Source organism: Solanum pennellii, chromosome 9 (assembly GCF_001406875.1).
Source record: "Solanum pennellii chromosome 9, SPENNV200".
Lineage (NCBI taxonomy): Eukaryota > Viridiplantae > Streptophyta > Magnoliopsida > Solanales > Solanaceae > Solanum > Solanum pennellii.
Genome location: NC_028645.1, coordinates 74426074 through 74431094, shown reverse-complemented (window position 1 = coordinate 74431094; position 5021 = coordinate 74426074).

Below are 5021 nucleotides of genomic sequence, written 5' to 3'. Positions count from 1 at the left end.
CCAAAATGAGATTTTTAAACCCCTCTGACCATGTGTGTAGCTCACTCTCCTTCACATAAATGACATGTCATATCCACGTCAGATATATTATGTCATGTCATAATTATTTCATAACTATTTTTAAAAACTATTAATCGAAATTATTTAATAAAAAATAAAATGATAAATCTTAATTTATTTTTTAGAGTATTAATTCATCATTTTCTATTCAACTTTTTCTTCAACTTCATTACTCCAATTTCATGTTTTGCATTTCATATGTTTTTATGTGTTTTGTTTGATCTATTGATATGTTTGTTTAATGATAGAAAAAGTGATGAAGATCTTGGTGAGCTATAATGGAAAAAGATGAAACCTCCATACATCCAATTTCCCAATTCACTGCCAAAATCCATGGAGAAATTTCATTTTTTCCCCCTTCTTCATAATCATTTTCAGTCATTTTCATCCCAAACACAACCTTTTTCTTTCCTTCTTCAGAATCTATTAACATCAACTTACCAAATCTTAGGTATAACTTGAGGCCATTGATTTACTGCCGAGAGAAAGCGGCATTGGTGGTATTCATCGGAGCACTAAATCGCAATCGCCAGAGACCACTATTTCACAGTGGAGTCTGGGAGAGAGAGTCGGCACCGATCAATGTAGAGAAGAACGAGATGGTGAGGGTGCGAAGTGATGGCGGTGAAGAGGTTTTTCGGTCAGATTTGGTGGTGGGGTGACTTAGGTTGTTGATTTTGTGAAAGTTGGAGGAGGAAAGGAAAATGGTGATGGTGTGCGGTGTTGATGTAGATAGGTGAAAGAGAGAGTTTATCGATTTCGCCGGCAAAAAGGCGACGACAGTGGGGATGGCTTTTCCATAGATTTTGGATGAAAATGGTGAAAAGGATGGGATATTTGGTGAAGAAGAAGGAATTTTTAATTAATTATTTTTTTAAAATTTATTTATTATATAATTTTAATTTTTTTAACCCAAAAATGTCATTCACTCGCCTTAAGGAGTGTGAAATCACACACTTTCGCCAACTCAGCCATCTTAAAGCCACATAAGTATGGTCAATGGTCAGAAGGGTCGAATATATTGTGCTTTATTGAGTCTAAGGTTCCAAATGACAAATAGATAAATAGAAGGATTCAGAATACAAACTGATACAAGTATAAGGGTCCACCAGACCATAATTAGTGATTAGTCCATTAGTAATTCTCAATGAAAATTATGTGAACAATTAATGGTTAACCTGATAACTTAATCAAATCGATAATGATCACTAACCGATAAATCAATATCTTAACAATTTCATAACGGTCTAGCATAATTACAAACCAATAACCAATAAGTAAAACCAATAAATTTTAAAATTAAACTGAACAGACCGATACACAGCCCTATCTCATGTATGAACCTATATAGAATTGAAAGGGCTATAATGCCACACCAAACTGTCGAATGAAAAGTAATAAAAAGAACTTATTAATTTTCATAATATTTTGAAAGAAAAGTAATAAAAAAAAACTTATTGATTTTCATAATATTTTATAAGAGGAAAGTTTTTTTCTTTTAAAAAAACCTAACACCTCATTTGTTTTATTTCATTAAGATTCAGACGTGTAAATCTGAATATACATCTAAACATTAAGATATGCATTATGATTAAGTTGTTAGATTCTGAATACAAATCTGAATATTGAAATGTGATTTCTAAGTCTAAACACTGAATCATTAAGATTGTTTGTTTTCAATATGAAGGTGAATAATTCTTTGTTTTTTTTAATAAAAATAGGAATTAAACACTATATCAGTAAAAATAATAATAATCCAAACTCATGACAACTTCTTTCAAAAAATTATTTCAAGAATAAGACTATGAACATCGCCTAGAAAATCAAAAAAATGATATATTTGTTTTCTTCAACAATTTTTTTTCAAGAAACAATGATAAGTTCTTTCAAATAAGTTTACAAAATAAACTAATTGTAACAAGAAGAGTCATTTATAAATGTCAATTCACTCAAGAATATTGTATACATTAAAAAGATTTGTAAAAGAATATGAATACGTACTTATCTAAAAGAAAAAAAATGATATTTGATTGGAAAGTGAGAGAAAGAAACTTGAAACTTGCCTGGTAGAGAAGCAAGGAAGAAGAGATACTTTTTTAATAAAAGAACGTTTATTTTTTTAATACATCTGAATAATATTAAGGCTCTGCTATAGATATTATTCATTAAGATCCATTAAGAGTTTTTTTTTAAAAAAAAAGAAACAAATGAAATCTGAATGATTAAGATTCAGAGCTAAAAAACAAACGTACTTACTGGACTGAATCTTAATGATTAAAATTTAGAGCTTCATTAAGTGTTAACAAATGAGGCCTAAACCTCCTATATATTTAGGAACACTAATTTTCATTCCAATGTGTTTTAGGAGTCTTTGCCATATATATATTTTACTATATGATGATATGAAGATAAATTAAATAATAATTTGAAGAAAAAAGTGAAAAAATAATTTGTCTAAAAGAGAAATTTCTAATGAAGGCAAAAAGTTCAATCAATTATGTGAAATAGACGAAGTTGTATAAACCTTAATAATTTGCAATTAGGTTTTGGAATGGATGGAACACAAAAATTAAGAAATTGGTGCTAGCATGTTAGATGAGTTCGAGGATAAAAGTGTAACATTTACTAAGTAGCAATCCAAAAATAAAAAAGTTTATGCTAACTAAGGGCATCTTCAATCCTATATTCTATTTCACTCTCCATTGTATTCTATTTCACTCTCTAAATTTAAAGTTGGGAAAAGGGTCTGATATACCCCTCAACTTTGTCATTTGGAGCTGATATACCCCTCGTTATAAAAGTGGCTCATATATGCTCTTACCGTTATACAAACGGCTCACATATACCCCTGCCGTTACAAAATGGCTCACATATACCCTTCATTTAACGGAAGTTAAAAAATTAGTTTTAAATTTATATTTATTACTTCTATTTTTTTTAAAAAAAATTATTTAGGGGTATATATGATTCTTCTATCAAAGTTCAAGGTATATTTTAATTTTTTTCATACATAAATTATTTTTTGACTTCTTTTATTATAATTATTTGAATTTCTTATTCTTATTTTGTTTTTTTCTTTCATTCCTTAGTTTAAAGAATAAAAAATTAAACTATTTTTTTGTGTGTGTATTGTAATTTAATTTCATATTCGAAGAAAAAATTTGATCATCTACAATAAGTTTTACAAGAATATTAGTGAAACATAAATAAATTTGATTATCAAAATAATAATTATAAATTAGTCATTGAAACCAAAAAAAGTCAAAAAAAAATATGTTCGACGAGAATTAAATTTACTCATATGGGATTATAATTTTTTAGAAAAAAATAATAATAATTTAGATTAAAATTATTATTTTTTTCATTTCCGTTAGAGGAAAAGGGTATATGTGAGCCATTTGTTTACAAGTAGGGGTATATATGGGCCATTTGTTTACAAATAGGGGTATATATGAGGCACTTTCATAACAAAGGGTATATCAGCTCTAAATGACAAAGTTGAGGGGTATATCATACCCTTTTCCCTTTAAAGTTTTCTATTTTTTTAAATAACCAACTTTAACTCAATTTTCTATTTTAGTCTTCTAAAAAAAAATTCTCTCTCCTTAATATTATATTATTATTTCTATTTCATTCTTATTTTCATATTTCATAATATAAATCCCTTCATCTTTTTCGAAATAATCACTTTTATAAAATATTCATGTACTATTATTTTTGTCAAATTCTTTTTTAATATAAAATTATATTTTATCCTAAATTTCTAAATAACATAAATTAAAAAATATATATATACAAATTAATGAACCATTCAAATAAAAGAGAAATCATTAATGAAATATGATTATACAAGAATTACATAAATACCAACTTTCAAGATTATTATGTTGCTCACATAAATGCTCTATTAACGCATTTTGGAGTTCAAAATGAGCATTTTTTTCGTAATTTTTATTATGTCTAGCTAAAAAAATATTCAAATCAAAAAATTTTATCTACCACCATTTTTGTCGTTGCAGTTGGAGCCTCTACAATATCTTAAATTGGTGCATTAAGATTATGTTCATCCTCGATTATCATGTTATGCAATATATTACATGTAGCAATTATATCATGTAGAACTTTCTTTTTCCAAAAACGCGATTGTCCTAGAATAATTGCAAAAATGTGATTGCAAACCTTTGAATGTACGTTCAACATCTTTTCAGCTCAATTATTATTTTAATGTGTAATATTTCTTCTTTTGAGAACGTGAATTACGAATATTTTGAATGATTGTACCATTTAAAATTGTGCATTCTCTATAGTGAAAATTAATAATAAAATCAAATTATATTAAATTGACAAAAAAATTAAAATATTATTAATTATGAATGAAAATAGTATATATTAAATAATATATATTTTTAAAATATCATATTACATTTAAAAGGAATCATAAATCTTAGAGATTTAATTCAGTCATATATGAAAAATAATATGTAAATTACAAATAATAGAAATAATAATAAAATATTAAAAAAGCAAAATAGAGAGTGTTTGGAGAACTACTATTCAACTCTCTATATATGGAGAATAAAGAGTGAATTGGAGGGTGGTTGGAGAGCTCAATCTCTATTTTACTCTCTAAATATAGAGAATAGAGAGTAAATAGAGTGAGACTGGAGATGGTCTAATAGTCACAACTAGGGGTGACAAAATGGGTAAAAACAAGTAATACCTATATTACTCATTTAAAAGTGTGTAATTAAATGGATAAAATGAGTAAAAGCAAACAAAAAAAGTGATAAAGGATTAAAAAGTAAGAATTTTTTTTTAAAAAAAAAAATCTATTAAAAAAAATTTACATTTAATTTTGGGATAGGGGTGGTAGGAGTGGGGGGGTGTTGGTAAGGGGGTGTATTGGTAATCTTTTTAAAAAAATTTGTTAATTTTTTTTTATGGAGTGTGGAGGGGGGGGG